The following is a 21,774-nucleotide window of genomic DNA, read 5'->3' as shown; positions in this document are numbered from 1 at the left end:
CGGGCTCAGTATGACAATATTTTTAGCTGCGATGGTACTCGCGAGCAACATTACACGCTTGTGGCGTCGAGGAGGAAACGGACACCGAGTGTAATCCATATGCTACGGTCGAAGCGAATGCTAACGGAAGCGAAGTCGATACAGAAAATAGACCAGTAGACTGCGCGCGTATGCTACGCGCGTGTGAGTACAGTTTGCGCTCGAATTATTACGGTTGCGTTATAGTTTCTCGAAGACTGCAATCTCTGAACGAAACGCACTGTAATTGTCACGACGCATACAGAGGTGAACTTTACAGTAGAGCCTCGGTAGTTGCGCTCTCGATGCTCTACATGCTTATTCAGGGCGCCCCAGAGTGCCAGATGAGGGGAGGGAGCACGAATCGAGGGGAAGTTACCCCCTCTCTGCCAGTACCGCGGTATGCACGACAGGGACGAAACGCGTCACGTGACCGGGCGGACGAGTGGGGACACAAATCTTGATCTGGTGACACTGGGGCGCCCGCAAATGCTCGTGGGCATTTAGCGGAGTGGGGGTAGCCCGTAGCAATGCTCGTGGGCATTTAGCGGAGTGGGGGTAGCCCGTAGCAATGCCCCAGCTGCGCTATGTATCTGTGACAATGCATATGACAAGTACACCGCTTGCCCTTGCCCGCCGAGGCGTGGCTTCGAGCTCCACGGGGCGTGGCTTCGAGCCCACCGGGGCGTGGCTTGAAGCCCGCCGTGTTGTCGAAAATTCCACGCAGTCTCGAAGAAATGAAAGATAGCCATCGTTTTGTCCAGGAGTGTATTTCAAGTGGCCTAATAGTTTGTGCTGCCACTGTACGCGTTGTACCGGTGGCATTTATGAAGGAAACGCGGAGAAAAACGAGAGAGGAAGACAGAGAGGAAAAGTGGAGAGAGTATCGCGTCGAGAGCGGAAAGAAGGAGCAAGAAGGAAGAGGAAGAAAAATAGGGGACAGGGGAGAGGAGCCGCATTCGATGCTATCCGAGAGGTTGCGGTCGCCGCTCGCCTAAGCCGGATATTCGAAATGGGAACCGAATGTGAGCCAACGCGATGGCGACGGGGCGGCTGCCGCTGTGACGTTCCTCATGGTTGCGGCCGAAATACTAGGTCTGATATTCGCGTTTCGGGACACCGAACATTGCCGAATGATCGCGAGAGTTTTATTCGACGGTGTCCGGCGACAGGCCGTCAAACAGGTGATCGGCCCCTGGAAGTTGTTCCACGGTTATTCCATGTTTCATCGCGAGTTTTACGATAGCTGCGCCCTGTTCCCATAGGGTCGTGGGTCATGGGAAATCGATCACAGTGTCGCGCAACGATTGGCACAACGAGGATACGATAGAAGTGGTATTTTGGTGACGGGGCGGCTAAACTTTATTTCAGGAAACCAGGAGTTTTAGAATTTTTTAAATATAATTCTGTAGATTTTGGCGAGAAAATGCCGAGAATCCAAGTTTTAATCCTAGGAGATCAGTGGTTCGGGGATAGCAGTGAAAAAAGTGTTGAAAATTCAGATTTTCGAGCTCTCCAAACATTTGAATTCTCCCATCCCCGGCCCACATCAATTCTACTTCCCGATCTTAAGCAGGGGCGCAGTTATCTTCGGGACAATTGAAGTAAGAAATGCCGGCAGCCGACTCGTTGTCACAGGAGTCACGTTCACACGGAAGGCAGTTAAGCGATACGGAGACTACAATCGGATTAAATTTAACTGGCCGTTTAAGTCCGCTCGCCTGGCACGGGATCACTTTAGTCGTGATTCCTACCTTTACGCTGTATTAACTTTCTTATTCGTTTCGATTTTCCGGCTGTGTTTATTCGTCGGGCATTTCAAGCACAATTGCTTAAAATTGAGCAAACCAAAAATGGAATGAAACACAATTTGTCGATTTAAATTATTATTTTTCACGCGACTATTTCTCACGAGGAACGCATGAATTGAGAAAAGTGTAGACCTCTGGCAAAGAGGAAATTAGTAGACCGCGGATTTCATTTATGACAAAAACGGGTAGCCCCAATTTGAAGCAGTGGGCATATTAAAAAGATTTCAACCGAATAAAATAATGAAAGGTGGAAATAAATTTTTACTTCGCTCCTGCGTCTTGCAACGGGTGCAAAAATTTTTTATTTTGCATAAAGGTCGGCGCCGGGCGACTTTATCCATTAGGCCAGTTCGAAAATACGCGGTTAATAAGCAGAAAATCGGCGCTCGGCCGGCGCTTTAATCCTGGCATTAATCGCGCGGCGGATTCCCTTTAATTAAGTCCGCGTGTGTCTGATTAAATTTCGTTCTCTGCGGATTAGTCACTCCGAAGCGAAATGGTCTATTATTTTCGCGTGCGAGAATAAACAATAGAAAAATTTGTCGTTTCTACGATTCGGAATACTCTCGATAAGCCGTTTCGAAATGATTATTTTTCGCAAACAGCACGAGAAATAAATGGTTTGCTAAATAGGCGAGAGGCATAGTCCTCTTTTGGGTTTAAAGAACACACTTAACGCGTAGTTTATGTGGCATGCATCTCGCGCGAGCCTGCCCGCGGAGAAACGAACAGTAAACGTCAACGGAACCGCAATATTTAGAATAACATTTTGATATTCGCGGAACCGGGTATTGGTAAAACCATAAATGATAGTTAATTTATTGCTGCTTGTGCTCGCGAAGAGGGCAATAAATATCCGAGAGCCGGCGCACAACGAAAGTTCTTATTTATGGCGCTCGGGCAGAGGAGAGAAAATTTTTCAACGACTTACGTAATTTTCCGAAGTCAACGGGCTCTTACATAATTATTTCTGTTCCCCGTCGAACTAAGCTTCGGAGAGAGCAACTTTCGATGCTGCCGTCGATGCCTGCGAGGTTTCGCATGAAAGTGAAACAGTGAGGATGCTCGCGAACTTGATAAAGTCGTAACGAATAAATTCGTTAACGAGATTTCTTCCGAACTAGTTAAAAATTTGCCAATTTCGGCAGCGGACCGTTGTTGTTCCGCTTTATCAAACCGGGAACCGCCGATGCCCGTGTTATAGCCGGCCGAACTTTCTTTTGTTTAAACTTTGCTTTTAATTTCCGAGCCAATTTTCCATAACTTCCGCTCGAACCTCTTATCCGACTAGCGCGAAAAATCCCTCTAAACTATTGTTCCCTTCGACTTATTATTGGCATATTTTAATTTATCGTTCGTGCAAAATTTAACAGGAATTTTCGTACGCATGCAAAATAGAATTAGTAAAATTAGTAAAAATAGCTGAAGCGTCAGGCCTACGGGCTGGTACAATTTCTAAGAACAACAGTTAATCCCGCAAACAAACGAGACCAGACGTTCGACCGGCCGAAAACAAATAACCGGCCCGTCGTGTCCGCCGTCACAATCTATCGACCATCGCGTTGTCTTTCGAGCCCGGCCGAGCGACTCGCACAAAAGCTTCCTCTAAATTGTTCTGCCCGAAAAAATTCGCGGAACAAAGAGCGCGGGATTCAGGCGGTAGAAAGAAATTTGCAAAAATTCGGGGAGACGTTCGCACAATGCGTCCCTCTCGTACAGAGTCGATCGACCTAGCGGCGGTTAGGTAAGTCGGGCCTCGTGTAAGGGGATGGTGGTACTCTCATTCCTGTTCGCACAATGCATCGTCTTTTAGGTGGTTTCTCTCTCTCTTTCTCTCTCTCTCTCTCTCTGGTCGTGCAACGCACAGTCAACATTCGCGCATTAATACGCACAGAGCCGTGGGCTTTTATGAGCTTTGGAAAAGAGAGCGATAGACTTCTACCCTTCCACCTGTAATCCCGGTCTGTTTTCACCGTGGCCGATGCGTGTTTGCCTCACGGCCTGGCAGGCAACGGCGTCGCCCGCGTTCGCAATCAAACTTGCGTCGACAGTACACTCCTGGACAAAATGACAGCACCCGTGTGCCATCCTCAATTTCCCGAACGCCGCTCCCTAAAACGAAACGCGTATTGTTCCGACCCAGAGAAGAACCTCGGTAGAACCCCGGTAGTTGCGCGAAACGGTTACCCCCTCTCTCTCTCTCCGCGTCACGTGACCGGGCGGACGCGTGGGGGAATAGTAGCGCGGTAGAAGGGTAAGCGATCGAAAGTCTACATCCGCCTGAATAGATTCCCTTTTTCTAGAAATTTTCGTAAGAATCACACAGTGCCGTGCGTTTCACTCATAAAATTTCATTTTTACGAGAAATTAAAGATTTTGTTCAGGAGTGTATCATTCTGAATCGCGTACACACACATATGGGATTTGTGGCTCTCTCGGCGAGCATTCACGTGTGGGGCCCCCCACGTACGCGACCGTTGGCGAACGGTCTGCGAACGCGTGTGCGTAACCAGGACCTTTCTAAACGCAGACACCGAGGCAGGCACTGGTCTAGCCAAGGGTTGCGACGTGAGTGCTTATTACACATTCAAGGCTTGCATTTGCACTGTGGCCTGCTGGAAAGCTGTACGCCATTTCCCTTCCCTTCCCTTCCCTTCCGTTGCCAACCCCCGCATGGATCTTCCTCGCCTACACCGCCCCCGCAACCCTCACGGTCAGTCTCTTCTTCTTTCTATTCCTTCTCTCCGACTAAGGCCGGCTTTCGTTACACACATACGACATGCCACGGCCATTGCCGACCGTCCGACAAAAAGATACAGCCGATGCGCGCGCGCTCGCCGGAGATTCTTTCCCCCCGACATTTTCATTTCGTTTCGTTTTGCCGCGCTACCACCCCCCACCCCCGCCCCCTCTTTCGCTCGCAGCCATTTTACGGTGGCATGACGGTCTGCGGACGGTTGTCGAAATCGGTGAATCGGGACCGATTCCGTTTGCTCCGCGAGAGGGTACCGACTCGGCAAAAATTAATTTACCCTCCGCTGTAAATTCTTAAAAATCTTTTATTCAAGACACAAGGGAGTTAAATCGGCGTACAGATTGAGTAAGGGTTTCCAATTACTGTGGGGGTACCAATTACAGTGATTTCTCGATATATGTCGCCAAGGCCTGGACGATAAACGTCGCGGAATTATCCCCACGTATACCCCGTGAGGGTCCACGAAACTCGAGAGGCCTCGGACACCTCGGACTGTAAACATAACACTCGAGTATGTCTCCTGGACTATACGTGACGCTGACAAGTACCGCGTTGTTGACGTATATCGAGAATTCACTGTATTTTTATTAATTGAACTGATTTTAATGGAAAAAATTTAATCTCTCTGTTTCAATTTAAGTACAATTAATGTAGGCAGAGTAATTGGTACCCCCAGAGTAATTGGGTCCCGTACCGTATGCGATTCACGTTTCTGACGAACAAAAGATGACAACTCGAAATTATAACGTCTCCCAGATCGCCTGAACGCTGGATTGGGGTGACTGTGTTCTACAGTGTGGCGGAAAATCTCTGTCACGCTGGCAAAGTGGGCTATAGATACGCGCGGTGCAACTATAGATCGTCAACAGCCAGAAACAGCGCCGCACCGTATTCCACGCGACCTGTAGCGACATTTAAAGAATGTCTCGCGTATTTTGCATTCACCCAAGAGATGCTTCACGTACCAGCCGTGACTCTCGTCACGAGTGGTTAACTACATTGTCACCGTATAGATACCGCGGCGTTTTAGCTTTTTTGCGGTAATACCCGGCAGCTTGTTTCCCATGGGGAAAAACTCCCGGCAAGATATTATGAAACGCTTCTGGCGATCCTCTGTCCTATGTATTTACGTATGCATATGTAAATACCACGTGAGTTATGTACACTGTGTCCCCGAAATATTCGCTTCCACGGTCGAACTTTTTTATTATACGAAAAATAAATGTTCAGGCAAGCCTGCGCGTCGCTCGCAGTGCAATATCATCGTTGTTATGGCGAAATTACGTTTTCGGATGAAACAATCAGATTCGGGAAATGCTGATTTTGGACAATGATAATGCCAGAACATTTTTGTCTCGACGTTCTGACATTGTTATGTGCGCAAAATTAATTTGTTGGGATCTTTGGGACTTTTTTTTTAATCATTCATATTTTAAACTTTGTCATCTATTGATTTTGGGGACTTACAATGTCACAAAATATTTTTTTCGACATTCCAAGGCAAAATTAATTAATTCGGTTGTTAAACCAACTTTTTTTTAATTTTCGTTTAGTTTTGTGGAACAGAATTGAAAACTGTTTTTGCTTTTCAAAGTATGTGGATATGTTACTGCGAGAAAAAATAAAATTATTTTAATTACCACTAATGCAATGGCGTCTCTCCTACGTTTGCGCATTTACAACATTTAGTCTTGGCTCGCATTTTTCCCGAAGAGAACTCATCGCGGTGAACCGTATCGATGCAGCCGATCGATCGGCCTATTACCATAGATCCAGAGAAACAAAGATCATGACGTCTCGGACGGAGCAATGGAGGACCGTTTCACCTTCAATGAAGGCCCGATTGTGAAACCGGCTCGTACATCTCGAGGAAAGTAACCGTCGAAGAGAAGGCACCGTCGTGGGAAAACTATAGATCGCGAGCCACCAGCGTGGGAATGATCCTGGTTTCATTTATCCTGCAGGATCCTTCGCAACTGGATCCCGAGATCAGGGTCAGTTCGCGCGGTTAGTGGTTTTTCGGAAGGTCAGTCGTTCGAATTAGCTCGGTGGAAGAGAGACGCACAAAAAAAAAAGATTTTCGAAAGATCAATGCTGGAAGGTCGTAGTTACGTCACTGTGAAAAATGTATCCCCGTCGTAGGCGGCGCCAGGGCACAAAGGAAAATACACGAACGGGATTCCCGCCCCGTATAGACTCCCATAGAGAAGCATGGTTCTTTGCTCCGAATTTGACCGCGATGAAATCATCGTTCGTCTTATTTTGCCCCTCCCACCCCGTCAACGTTGACTTCGAACCTAACCCTCTTCACTGTCCTCAGATCCGGGTTTCTTTCGAGTAATCGTCGGTTAACGCCACGCCGCCGTCCAATTTTTTGTCGAACCCCACGAATCTGCGGGTAGCTGACGCTACTCTCCGCCCTTTTTTTCTTCTACCCCTACCAGAAGAAATCCGATAGAAGCTGCGCGAACTCGACGAAGAATTACCGTCCGGGCATTATTACCAACCCTGGGAATTTAGGGGAGTCAATTTTTCCGGGACGCTTTTGAAAACGGATCGGACGCCGTCACCACCGCCCTTCATTCCATTTGAAATGGGATTTCTCAACGTGTGCTACCCTGTTTGGTATTCGGGAGTCAGACTGCAGTCTAATAATAATATTTCTTGCACTGGCGAAGGTGGTAACAATTGTTAATTACGATGTATAGCGTAGATACTGGGTTTTGTCTTCCATCTTGTATGTACCTTTGTTAAAATAATAGAAACTTTGTGTGAGATATTGCAATGACCTTGAAAGACCTAATTTTCCAAGGCCCAATTAGACCCAAGACCCAATAAGACCCAATCCTCGATGCTTTTCAGGGAAAGTTATAAATTCATTAAAATATTAAAAGGCTTGTCTGACTGCGGACTTTATGCAAAATAAAAAATTTTTGCGCCAATTGCAAGACGCAGGGGCGAAATAAGAATTTATTTCGTCTTTTAAATATTTCATTAAGTTGAAACCAATACACTGACCTGTCCTATAAACGCATAAAATCCGCAGTCTAATGATTAGGAAAGGCAATTTTTATTTTCGATGGCTTTTTGAGAAAGTAGATTTTATAAAATTGTGGAAACAATTCTGTAGGACCTCGCCAACAATAAATACTGTTTTTGGGACACTCGGCACGGAAGAAACAATTTATATCTGGTGTTCTGTAACTAATGGGCTCGAGGAACCGCCCCCTGGTATTTCTAGGAATAGCTACCATTAGAACCAGATGGGTCAACGTGACCCATTTTGGGTCCCTTGTCGTACAAGTATTGGAACATGAATTTCTGCCGGTGGGACTGCTAGTTAAATTACACGGAACATTTATGTTAAATTCTGCATGTACTACTTTTTGTGCTTTTTATATACAACATTTTATACTCTCCAGATTTTGGGGAGTATAAATATCCCTGATGCGATACAATTCAAATCCAGAAAGTTCGAACACTGGAGCCCTGTTCATGGTCTAATAGGACGATTTCACAGGAAAGGGAATAATGAGGGACAGAGAGCAGGCTTCAAATTCGATTTTCACCGGTGGCGGATAGGGGTCGAGGAAAAATCGGCGCCGGCGGTTAGGCGCGCACGTATAATCGTGGAATTGCGGCAAATTGATACGCAATTTCACGTGGACGTCTCCGAGCGTAAAGACGGGGGAAACGAGGATCGAAGTGGACCGAGAGAGGACGGTGGGCTGCTGCCACGGCTTTGCTCCGGCGTGACGGGCCACATTCCACGGATTCCACGCGGTCACGGCCATATCTCCCATTCCTCTAGATTTCACGTCCCACCAGCAAACCCTACCATCGGTTTCATCGCCACCACCGACACCATCCTCTTCGCCAGCGCCACCACTCTACCTTCTTCCGCCACTACCTTTTACCTATACACCTTTCTAGCCTACTCCTTTCATCCGTGTCACCCACCTACCCAGCATCCTCCACGTGGAGGTCCGTTCCCTCTGCAATTCCCGTTCCGAAAATCTGAGCCGGCGATTTTTTATTATTACACAGAGATTGCGTTTATCGTTCACGGGAATATTTGCCCTTCCGACCTTCCGCGTTTGTCCCGTGTCCTGTAAATTGGGAATTTATCCGCCATTTTCTTCTCCTTCCGAGGACACAAGCACGCAATTTTTTGGGCAATCTTTTAGTATTACAAATAGACTGCGTTTACTCTTTGTTTCTTTGCTTTTACATTTGTTACCGATTGTCCAGTAGCACTCGCAACGACCGGACAAGTTTAAGATTACGTTTGTTGTCCGAAGATTAGACAAAAGCTTTTTGGAACCGTAAATATTTACCTCCTGCGCCATGCTTATCACTCGGAGACTGATAAGGGACCTGCTTATCGGATATAAAGGGGTACGACAACGCGGTCCTACGGAACGAGACAGTTTCTTGTTGCACATGCAACGAAGTTTTGCAAAAGCTTTGTCAGAAAGTACGATATACTATTCACATAAAATTATAAATATTCTACAGAAAATAAAAGAAAAGAATTGCTTTATATTTACAAAGTTGTACTACATTTATTAAACGTGGAGATTCTTTTTTAAACTTGCTTAATATTATGCTTCAGAAATTCCAATTGATATAGGCACACTTCCCCCACAGTAATTGGGTCCCTCCATACAGTTAAAAGTTCTTCCACTCAACACGTTTCCATCTTCGCAAAATTATCCGACAGAACACTGCCCACTGCCCTCTGCCTCGTTCAAATATTTTATGATCAATAGCAAATAAATTTTTCATGTCGCAATCGAGGAACGATTTACTGCAATATTTGCTCGCGCGAGTAATATCGGAAAATGATTCGACTACCTGTCGAGTACTTCATTCGGTATGACGCGAGGCTGATGGGGAATTCAAGAAAATGTCGAACGGAGAGATAAAGCGCGATGCGTGGGCGTGGGCGTGTGCGTGGTCACTGCGAAATTCATTCAGCAACGTTACGGATTGTGTAATAATTAGCGTGAAAGGCCAACCGAGCTATATTCCCGAAGGCAACGCGACTTTGTTCGAAGCACGCTGTTTCCACCATAAACATAACTCTCCGTCAATTTTATCCATCAATTCTCGAAAAATTTCCACAACATTTCAGAACCAGAATTCTCGTATATAAAATCTGAAATTTTCTCGATATTACTAAATTGAGTTCTCTCAATCCGATTCCATTTTCCTGGCACCAGGACACAATAGAAATCTCCAGAAAATAGCTTCCCTACAACATTAAAAATTCCATAGTAAATTACGGTTTTCGCATACATTATCACTGCAAAATTATTTCCATATTCCTCAATATCAATGACCGTTCCGTCTCACCAGAATGCCCATTCCCGATTTTCTACAATCGCAGACGTCAATTAAAAAATAATCAAATATTCATCGATACGTTCCACCACAAAATTTCTCCGGCATTTCCGCGCGCTCAGCGCAATCAATAAAATATTCCCAACAGGCGATAAAAATTAAGCGATCGTAGCCGGATAATTCGCGTTAGGCGAACGAAGAATAATTGGCGAGAGCTCGCAAGAAACCAGACGGAATCGGCCGACAGTTTCGGTCAGGGTAGATGCGAAATACCGCGAAATTGTTTGACCATCGGCGCGGCGGGCCACGTCGGGCCACGTCGGGCCACGTCGGGCCACGTCGGGCCACGTCGGGCCACGTCGGGCTATGTCGGGCCGTGGCGGGCCGCTTTGCCCGTCGTAACGTAAAACCCAGGGAAAATTAGAAGATACATACGTATGTACACGGGGTTTATATGGGCATCGTTAGATGGGCTCACAGAGATAGAGCCGCAGTTCTGAAGACCGTGGCCTCTTTGATCAGCAATTAACACCACGAGCATCACTGAGCTCGATCTTCCGTATGCTCATTGGATGAACCCCCACGAGATACCCCCAGACCGATTTTCCTCTGACCCCCGCCGCCTCGCCCATCCCTTCATAAATCGAACGGTTCACCTGTTTCATCATCCTTCGATGCACCTCACGGCTTCGCTGGATATTTCCCTGTATACGTGTGTATACGTACGTTCGAGTATGTACATACGGCCGGTTGCGCACGCCAGCACAGTCCGGTCACGCTTCTGACTGATCATGTTTCCGAATGCATTGGCCAAGTGCAGTCCCGCACTGTCGGAACCGAAGGCTTTCCGGGAAATTACTGACCAAGGTTCAAATTGCGATCGAGGCCAGTTTATTTCGTGGATCTTGTACCGAGTGTCCGTGATATGAAAGTACATGGTCGCATTTTTCCGTATCCTTGGATCGCTTCGGATGCTGCGCGAGAACTTGCCTTCGGTTTGTAAATTTTTTCTCGTGTATCCACCATCTCTAACTTTTATGCATTTTTAGTCCCCGATTTTTGCGCTCCCTTAATTTGTAATTTTTCTTGGCATTTTTTCCTGTCCTTAATTTGGCATGTTAGTGTGTCCTTGAACTTTTTAGTCTCCCACCTACTTAATTTGCGATTTTTGTATGGCCTTAATTTTTCTTGTCATGGGAATTTGTTCCTGTCCTTAATTTTGCATGCTAGTATGTCCTTGAACTTTTTAGTCTTTCACCTACTCAATTTGCGATTTTTGTATGGCCTCAATTTGGAATTTTTCTTGTCATGGGAATTTTTTCCTGCCCCTAACTTGGCGTGTTAGTATGTCCTTGGACTTTTTAGTCTCCCACCTACTTAATTTGCGATTTTTGTATGGCCTTAATTTTTAATTTTTCTTGTCATGGGAATTTGTTCCTGTCCTTAATTTGGCATGTTAGTATGTCCTTGAACTTTTTAGTCTCCCACCTACTTAATTTTGAGATTTTTGTACGGCCTCCATTTGGGATTTTTTGATATCCTGACTTCACAATTTTTATGTGTTTAATTTTTTAACTTTGTGCATCCTTAATTTCTGCCCAATTTGTATCCTAATATGCATGCCTAATATTTTTGTTCCTGAATATGCTTTGCACGGTCGGCGGAATCCTCGAGCCAATTCGAAAGCATTGTGAATATGAACGCAAACGAGAAAACATAATGGTGGAGTCCGAGATAAGTTAATTCAGGGGCGAGTTGATACAGAGAAATTTTTTCGACAGCGTAGGATGCGCGGGTCCAATCAGGACGAGGTATAAGAGGATGTTTGCTCAGGCTGCTAATATAACAGAGTGCTCGCATGCCATCGTCTACATTAGCAGACGTTATCGAGCTGCTTATTTAGTTCAACCCCTCCGAGAAAAAGAAATTAAATTGTCGGTAGAGCACAAGTGAAATTACAAGAACATTCTGTGTTTAACAAGCGCGCCGAAGGTTTTCGGTGCAAAATAAAAATTGCCTGCGTGTTGACTGTCAGACACAGGAACGTGCATACAAACGTTTTACCAGGACCATTCTGAAACCCCAAATACTTTTCAAGTTATTATTCATTTCATGACTATAAAAATTTGTTTTTCAACTAATCCCACCAATTCTACAGAAACGGCTCACAGTGGGGGCTTCTAATTAAAAAGAGTCATAGTGTTATAGTGATGGATTATTTTAGTTGTAATCCGGCGTTCAATGCGGCCGATACACGGCGCACGGTGGTATCGTCTCTCCGGCCGATTGCAGATTCTTTTCAGAAAATCCCGTCGTCTGGGCCGAAGTGCTGGCGCATCCAATCGAGATCCAATGTGCAAGATGGCGTTCCCTTACGTAACATACGGTTACGTGTATATATAGCAACCCGGCGAACGTGTCTTTTTCGAGCTCGTTCTTCTCCCTTTTTTACCCTTCCTCTCACCATCCCGTTCCTTTCCACGGAGAGAGAGAGAGAGAGAGAGAGAGAGAGAGAGAGAGAGAGAGAGAGAGAGAGAGAGAGAGAGGCCCTGTGATACCGGCATTAGAGATGTCTGCTAGATTAGATCAGAGAGAGAGAGAGAGAGAGAGGGAGAGAGGGAGAGAGAGTTGCTTAGGTCACGGAGAGAACCGTTCCGAGGTTCTCTCTTCAGGAGGACATTGTCGCTCGAGTTAACACCGATGTTTTAATGGGTTCCCAGTGTTATTCCAGGACCAGTCGGCTTCCGTGCACTCGTTTCACGGAACAGGCACGTTTGCCGACCGGAGTTGTTATCATTCACGGTTCGTTCGACGACTTTCAAAATTCCGCCCGGTTCCCTCCGCTCCCTGAAGACAGGTAGCTCGCTAATTAGCGAACGTTGACTCAAGAGACGCGCGTGAGATCGGAAAGATTCCGTTCGAAACACGTTGTCTAAATATTTGTTCTGCCTCGATCCCGACTCCGCCGCTGCATCCGGATCAGCTGACGCGCGTTTGTCACGCGTACAACCACGCCTCCACCTAAGTCTTCGGACAGTTAGCGAGCATAACGCGAACATTCATCCTCGGGACACGCATCGGTAGCCGTTAATCTCTGGTTCGGACTCGCTGGTTTGGTCGCTCGACTCAAAATGTATCATTTCTGACCTTGCACGACCTTCAAGAGCATTGTGTACCGATGAAACAAATATACAGTATCCGAAGGTCACCTTCGTATCTCAAGAAATAGTTCGGACACGAAAAAATTGCGGTACAGTTACAGAAATCACTGTTTTTTTTTTGTCAACTGGACAGCAATGAAGATCAAATTAATAACCCAACACAGGATTAATCATTTATGATAGACGAAGTCCGGATAGAAAAAAAGAAGGGAGTGAAACGAACCGTAATATATTATTGTCGGTTTGCCATTGTTATTCTGTTACACGCGTTAACGATGACTGTACAAAAATTCCACCAGCTTTTGTAGGGGGATGAGCCTGTGTGCGTGAGCCCCTATCTGTGCCGCGTTCTGCGCCAGTGAACGCGTTAAGTGTTGTCTTTTGTCGTTTTGATTGGCTGCGAGAGGACTGTCGATTTCGAAACCGCCAGCGAAGCGTTGCGTTTCGAATAAAATTCCGTTTTGAACGGCTACGAACACATTACTAGTCCTTACGTACATTTTAATGTTCAGAAAAAAAAATCCTCGAAGATTTGCATTTGCTACGATTTTACCTAGTGGTGGTTCTTGTGCGCCATTTTTTAATTTTTAATACAGTAATCTGATACTACTGTGCCAAGCTCTATCGAGTTTCCTAGTTTTCCGTTCTTTCGCTGTAGTTTACTACAATTTTAGTATAGCATCGTCGGAAAATATTTTCGAGCGACATGAAAATTCGTTTCTCTCTGTTTCTTTTTTCGCGTCGAAATATAAAATGCAGAATTTCTGCGCGAAGGATGCGAGCGAAGATAAAATAACGAGTCGCCACTCCGGCATCGCGGGGGACAATAAAAATATTTTCTTCGTCCGCGCGGTAAGGATATTTTCATGGTTATTGCGGTTGCACAACTCGTCCGTGTGTCTTTTTTTTTTTTAACCGGGTTCTGTAAAATTGTGTTGTTTTTTTCTCCCCACCCCCGCCTCCCCGCCACCCCCTCCCCCGCTCGAGGAACGCAGAAAGCTCGAGGGGCTTATACGCTGGAAACACGTATTCGCGAGACAATGGGCCTACTACCTTGGCCCTTTTTAATGGCCCCGGGCGATACCCGGCAACTCAGGAACAATGGTCCGCGCCGTCGAAACACAAACTACAGTTTCATTAGTACTCATAACTGATGAAATTAAGACCCCTTTTCCTGTCGTCGTTCTGCCTCTCCCGTGCCGCCGTTTCGCGTGTCACGAGTTAATTAAATCTGACCAAAAAACATTCCACGGGAACTCGGAATTTTCTGCCGCGGCGCCTTCTGCGCTGCCGCGCGCACACCCGCTGACTACTTTGACAGCGAGCATGCTCGCCGGTTTTCACATGTATAATAAAACATTCCTCGATATTCCCCGCCACTGTCGCGTAAATGAACAATTAAACACGGCTCTACTAAATCCCTCTGAAATCCATTCCGTGTAAAAATCAATTCCGAAAAACATCTTTGAACCCAATCATTCATCACAATATTCCCCGCTAATATCCCGTAAATGAAAAATTAAATACAGCTCTACTAAATCCCCCTGACATCCTGTCCATATAAAAATTGATTTTGAAAAATATTTTTAAGCCCAATAATTGACCACAATATTGCCCGCTAATATCCCGTAAATGAAAAATAAAATACAGCTCTGTTAAATTCCATTCTCCATTAACTCCACTCCATATAAAAATTGATTCTGAAAAATATCTTTAAGCCTAATAATTGATTACAATATTCCCTGCCAATATCCTATAAGTGAAAAATAAAATACAGCTCTGTTAAATTCCATTTTTCAATAACTCCACTCCATATGAAAATTGATTTTGAAAAATATTTTTGAGCCCAATAATTGACCACAATATTCCCCGCTAATATCCCATAAATGAAAAATAAAATGCAGCTCCGTTAAATTCCATTCTCCACGAACTCCGTTCCACATAAAAATTTGAAAAATATCTCTGCAATAATTGATTACAACGTTTACCGTTCAATGGCAATTTCATTCGAGTTGTACGCTGAAAAGTAGGTCCCTCATTCACAGCCGGGATTTAGACTGATTAGGGCAATTAAGACTCGCGACGAGCCGCTGCTCGATAAGCCGCGTCCAGTATTGTGAAGCGAGAACGGTTGCTTGTTGCAATGATTCAGCGCATGCTATGCAGTTTTGTTTTTTCGTCGTTCTCGATGAAACAATAAAATCCAGAGTGAACTGATTATAGCAAGGCAATAAAGCGTTGAACGGTTATGCAGCGTGATAAAATGAGACGGTAGCAGGTTGTCGGATCGCGTCGATCCTTACGGATTTCCCATCGATGAATTACTGCGGGCATTAACTGGCAATAACCTGGCTATCTATACTCCGTGCTCACTATTAATTCCCGATCCGATAATAGCGAAGACCGATAATCTTGAAAGACAAATGCCAGCGTCCCCCGTTGATCGGTGGGGCAGCTAAATTGCGACGAGCATTGCTAGACTGATAGATAGCGGTGTCACACGTGCACGTATCTGACCGGCAGAAGTGCGTGCAACTATTCCTTTAACGACGGAAATTGTTGAGTTAATCCGAGTCAAATTGACTTGGTCTAATCCAAATACGGCGGTGACTCCCACTGAAAAATTAACAATTCACACCGAAGTGGGGCTTATAATTACCTAAATAATGTCAGCGCATTGCATCTTCCAGATTTCAAACAACGAGCACATCAACTAGAGACTCCAAGCTTTAAAATGAGCCCAAGCTTATGGTTCTACTATTTTTTCCAACGAAATTGTCACAGTTTGAATATCGACGAATTTCCTTGGAATGGGAAACTTGGTAAGAGTATTAAAAATATTAGAAGAATATTATCAGTTGTTTCTTAATATCATTATCAATTGAGATACTTTTTGGATATTATTTTATAGTTGATTCTTGTAATAGGAGGTTAACGTTCCGAGTAAATAATTATTCTCTCGTACTAATCATTTTGAGATTGTACATCTGCATGTCATGGAAAAACATCCCTTCGGTGCCGATTATTCCCACAATGTCCTCGCGCGACAAAAGAGGGATAGAACAAACGTTTTTGCACTAACCGCCCGGGACAGTTAGCTAATATAGAGCATAGACGAGCGTAGAGCCGTGTCGTCATTCTCTCCGGTGCTGTTTACAGGTTTACGACTGCACCGTAAAATTCATGCGTTCGCTCCTTGCTTGCACGGATCTAATTGAGAACTTCCGGTGTGCCAATAATATCACGTCGCAGTAGGAGGAAAAAAGAAAAAGTTACAAATCGTATTGCGGTAGGCAGCACGTGACGAGAGAGAGAGAGAGAGAGAGAGAGAGAGAGAGAGAGAGAGAGAGAGAGAGAGAGAAAGAGGGGTGGGGGTGTAGGGGTAAGAGAGAAGAGACCGCCAAAGAGAAAGAAAGGGAGGTAGTGATGTCGGGAAAGAGAAAAAGCAGAAATTGTGCGTGTGTGTCTCTCTGTGTGTGCGTGTATGTGTGCGTGGCCGTGAATGTCAGTATGAATAATTGTTATTACCCAGAGTGGAGAGAAACCGCGAGACAAAACCGGAAGTACACTTGAGTAAAGTGGATAAGCGTAATGGTGCGTTGTGCACACAGAGGGCACATGCGCTAGTGTTATCGAAGGGGGTGCGTACACACAACGTATAAATTCCTGGTGGCATAGAGAGGAGAGGTTAGGGGAGGGGAGGGGTGGGATAGTGCTGCAAAATAGCGAAAAAACTGACGAAGAATATTGTGCACGGGTCGCATCAGTTTGCGGTCAGCGGACGTACCTCGCGAAATGTATTACACTTATTTATTTCGTCCTGCGAGCACGCGCGCAGCATATTCGAAACCACAGGAGTCATATGCGACACTGAGTTTAATGTTTACGGGGCGGTTGCGAAAATAATTGTCGCTTTCGTTGCTTCGGCTCGGAGTCTGTCGTTCCCGAGCCTTCGCGTGACGCCATTGGTGCAGACACGAAGGTATTTCTGCCGGGGGAATTATTAAACAAATTTGTTTGTCCGACCGAGTATAGTACTGTTGTTATTATTTGTCCTTTTGGAGTTTGGAGGGCTCTGATTTTTAATTGAAATAAGTTACTTTTAATTTGCAGTGTCAATCACGGTATTCCTGTATTTGTCTCAATTATTTATTATTGCTTTTGTAGCTGTTACTGCAATCCAGCGCCAATGTAAGCCACAATATTTATAAAAATCGAAGGGAGGATTTATCCAGTCGTTTTATTGTTTTCCCCTAGTGATCAGAAATTTAAAAATATGCAGTATTAGTTTCACGTACCAATTAAATTTTTGTCAGTAAGGTTCTAATTTTGCTGGAGCAATAAGAGCGGAATTTGTGGGCTAATTAATAGGAGGACGACCTTATCCCCGGGACAAAGATGCGGTTTTTCTTTCTCAGTGGAGGTAATAGAACCTCAAGCACAGCATCAGGTCACCCGATCCTGCGGACACCTGATAATTTATCAGGTACCATCAAATGGGCGTAGCACCCCTGCCTAGTATCCTTACACGTTTCCTGCATAAAGACATTCCACCTGCACACACCATAACCTTATGGCAGTTTAAGTTTACCGCTCCCCGACAACTACCCTATTCGCAGTTACCGAAAGATTTTCAGTGCATAGTTAACTTTACAACACGCGAACAGACTGTGTTCACTTAACAAAAAAGAAAACCTTCAACGTCAATTATAGCTTTTCCTATTTGCATTAGATTTTTCATAACATCGTTGAGGTACGATGTGCACGTAGCTGCAAATTTATTTATCTTTATTTTCATACTTTCCTGAAGAGTTGCAATGAGGTTAAAACAGAGCGGTAAAGCGTGATCAATTTTAATTCTAATTTTAACTGAATTGTTAACTGAATCTTATTAACTGAATTCTGAACTGAATCTTATTAACTGGATTCTGAACTGAATCTTATTAACTGAATTCTGAACTGAATCTTATTAACTGAATTCTGAACTGAATCTTATTAACTGAATTCTGAACTGAATCTTATTAACTGAATTCTGAACTGAATCTTATTAACTGAATTCTGAACTGAATCTTATTAACTGAATTCTGAACCAAATCTTATTAACTGAATTCTGAACTGAATCTTATTAACTGGATTCTGAACTGAATCTTATTAGAAACTTACCTTTAACTTGGAAAGTAGAATTGCTTTTTGCTAGAATAGTGTGACTTTCTCAAATTCGTTTCAACGTGTTCCCTAACGTTTCCCCGATTCGTTTTCGTGAAAAATGCATGAAATGCATTTCAACTCGCAATCGACTAATTTTCGGTAAATCTCCGGAGCGACTTGATCAAGTATTAATCGGATGTAGGCCGCGTGAAAGTTGTGCAACAGAGGCATCGACCAGAGGGATTATTTTCCTCGGTCGCAGCGACCTGTAAGACAATACTGGAAAGTGTTCGCCACTCGAAAAGAAGCAAAGTGGATAAACGTAGCGGGCGCGATGCGCACACAGAGGGTCTCGCGTGTGCATGCTGCATTTAAACATACTGAGCTCTCCGTGTGCACCGTGGAAATCCCGAGTGCACGGAAGAAAGTCGACGATCGACGTTCCTCCTACGACGTTCTCAAGATTTTGAAAAGTTTAAACCCTCCGGCTCCTCGTGTTTCGAAAGTCATTGGAGCGCATAATGATACACCTGCGCCCGGGATGCGCGTAACATTAGACAAACGCCGCCATTGCGCTGCCGAACTTTCTTCCCTGCCCTGAACGTCAAAAAAAAAAAAAAAATGCAACCTGGACACCCAAGACACCGATCTCTAGCTAGATCGTTTATTAGATCTTTGCTACAAACTATTTCGGAGGAGTGAACCCGCTCTGTTTAACACTAGGTTTACGGAGCACGAAACGTGACTATTTTGCATTACTTTATAAAAATCCCAAGAACGTGCTACCCACATTTTTGGCAATATTTTTTAAATAATCTATACCCAAAGAAATAAATTTGCTAAATTGTTTCTCATGTATGCAACCTTGGAATCTTAATAATTTTAAATTAAAAATACTAGAACCCGTCATTGTGACGGGTCCCGTAAACCTAGTGTTAAATTACGCACAATTAATAACACCTATTTTCATTTATTTACGAAACTTCTCATCTATTGTCTACGCGGTGAAATTCAGTTCGCTCAAAAATAAATTGGTAATTGTTCGGAATAACAATGAATGACCTTGAATGGTCTCGTAAACATGGTTGCCACCGCTGTTGGATATTTTCTAATGAAAATTTAGTGTTCCGTAGACAAAAAAGTGTGACGGAATTTGTGCACCAAATGTTTCTACAATAGAAATATCGATGGAAATAAAAAGAATTCTCCGAGTCAAGCTCGCTTTTCCAAACCTAGTAAGAACTGGCGCGCGCAAGTTCAGTGGAATCGAATGATTTATGAGATGCTGAACATCGGACTCGAACAAAGGGGACAAAGCGAACGTCGGCATCGGTCGTCTCGTTTATCCGAACGTCTGAAAATTCCGAGTCGCCCTGGCCAGCCAGAGCCCGGTTGCCAATTAAATTCTCATGGATTCCTCGCGGTTGACAAGGAGAGCTTCCTTCGCCCGTGGAAAATACCACAGAAAGAAAAATAAAAAGGTGCTTTCAAAGTCGTACAACAAAACGGGAGCGGGAGACCGAGAGCTGCGAGGGAGAGAATGAGTTCGAGTGGCACGACGAATCCACGACGGAGCCATTACTACGTTCTTTGCCGGGGAAGTAATGTGTTATTGAGAAGCTACCAGGTGTAACTTATGCCTCGACCGAGCCTCGAGAGTTCATATTGTACCTGGAGTTCCTATGAAGTGCTCCGACAATAATGGCCCACCCTTTGTGCACGATGCTCTATTGATGTCGAGAGGAATTCCGTAACGTCTGCGACCTGGAAGCGCAGCTCTCTCTCCCGTTCATTCTATCAACGTTCTCTCGCTCCCTATCTTTCTTCGGAAGCCCCCCTCCTCCCCTCCGGGGCTCACCTGGAGTGGCTTTTTTCTTAACCAGAAATATCTACGTTTCGACTGCCCACATTCGGAGGATGAAAACGAGTATCGTATGTGGGTTGGCTGGCATTGTGGGGAGACGCACAAGAGCCAAGTTAGTCCCACCTGGATCCCCCTCCCCCTCTCTCCCTCCCCCGAGATATTCACCGATGGAGTCGCCAGGTTGAAGTGGCGAGGGTGGCGCGGAGGACCCGATCGAATTTTGGACTCCATTATCTAAGGGCTCGTTAAAAGACTTGGAGGTTTTGTCCGCGGACACGCCGGGGGTGAGATCAGCCTCGCGCGTTCCTCCATTGTCAACAGAGGCGGAGAGGGTGACCAGAATGTCGTTACAATGGGATCCCAGGGGGATGGGCTGGGGCTTCGTTCGCTCGACGCTCGCTCTCTGTTCGACGAAAGTCTCCGAGCCTTCGTGAAAATAAGTCTTGAAGAACGTCATTGAGGCCGACTCCCGCGGCAAAACATCGGAAGACGTCGGCAAGATTTACTCGAGTGCGACTCTAGCCACCTTGAGGGGCCAGCTCTCCTCTTCGTGGTCGACGTCCTCGGGCAACCCCGCGCGATATTCTTATTGGGGGACGGGGATTTCGCCACCCTCTCGGCGCCTGTGCCGTGCTTAAAATTTGGTGGAGGACTACCTTCGGATATATTTAGTTTTTATTTATTTTATTCGCGAATTGTTTTTAGCGAGGAATCGACCACTGGTACGGGGTTCATCAGTGGACTGCGGATTTTATGCATTTATGACGAAAATGGGTAGGCCTAATTTAAGACGGTGGAAGCATTTGAAGAATTTAAATACTAAGTAGTATATTAAGCAGGAAATAAAATATTTATTTTATCCCAGTTTGTTAGATAAAATGTACTTTTTGCATAAAGATCCGCAGTCTATTTATCAGGGATCTTCCGACTCGGAGAAATTGTTGAAAATATTGTTAAGAGGAACCCCATTTTATACCGATTTCTACGTCTTGAAAGTAACCTAGAAAATTATTATTTTGAGCGAAGATCCCCGGTATAATTGTTGTGACTACAAATTATTTCAGTGTTGTTGCAGTACGTTTTGTATGCTGCAGTCAGATTGAAATGATATTATAAATCAATTCTCTCGAAAGTAAAAATTATTTTACTAATGGATCCCGTCTCATTACGTCCTGTGATTAAAAATGATTTCAGACTGATAGCACATTTAATCCACTCAAAATTGAATTATTAATACAATCCATTAAGTGTTATATAGTTCCATTAAGTGTTTACAACTGATGTTTAGAAATTCGCAACAAAAATCGACAGTCGAGTAACAATAAATAGACGAAAAAGAAAAGAAGGTGAACCTCTAAATTAGGTTAAATATCAAACGGGGAAAGCAAATGGAGTTGAATAATAATAAGCCGAATCAGAAATAGGAAAATAAGATCAGTGCGACGTAAACAAAAGGAAAAAATACAGAAGAGGTGGGTATTACGGTCGCGAGCAATGCAGCAAGGCGAACGTTATCCCGGTTATGGTTGTGGGCGAGATTCGGTTCGTTTTAGCAGCGCAGCGTTGCGGGGATGCGTGCGGCGCGTTAAATCCTCGGAATTTTCAATTTCATTCGTTTCACCGGAAAATTTATACCAGTGGAAAGAAAGTCCGGCATAAAGTTGAAGGTGA

General features: G+C 44.7%; 1 protein-coding gene across 2 annotated transcripts in view; it reads right to left on the bottom strand.

The window, feature by feature from the left end:
• The window catches only part of LOC143360296 (EGFR adapter protein), a 162,942-nt gene that overhangs the window by 9,602 nt on the left and 131,566 nt on the right, over positions 1 to 21,774 (bottom strand). The window lies entirely within an intron of this gene.

This window comes from Halictus rubicundus, chromosome 13 (assembly GCF_050948215.1).
Source record: "Halictus rubicundus isolate RS-2024b chromosome 13, iyHalRubi1_principal, whole genome shotgun sequence".
NCBI lineage: Eukaryota > Metazoa > Arthropoda > Insecta > Hymenoptera > Halictidae > Halictus > Halictus rubicundus.
Note: the sequence above shows the minus strand (reverse complement) of the source record. Positions and strands in the feature narration are given on the sequence as shown.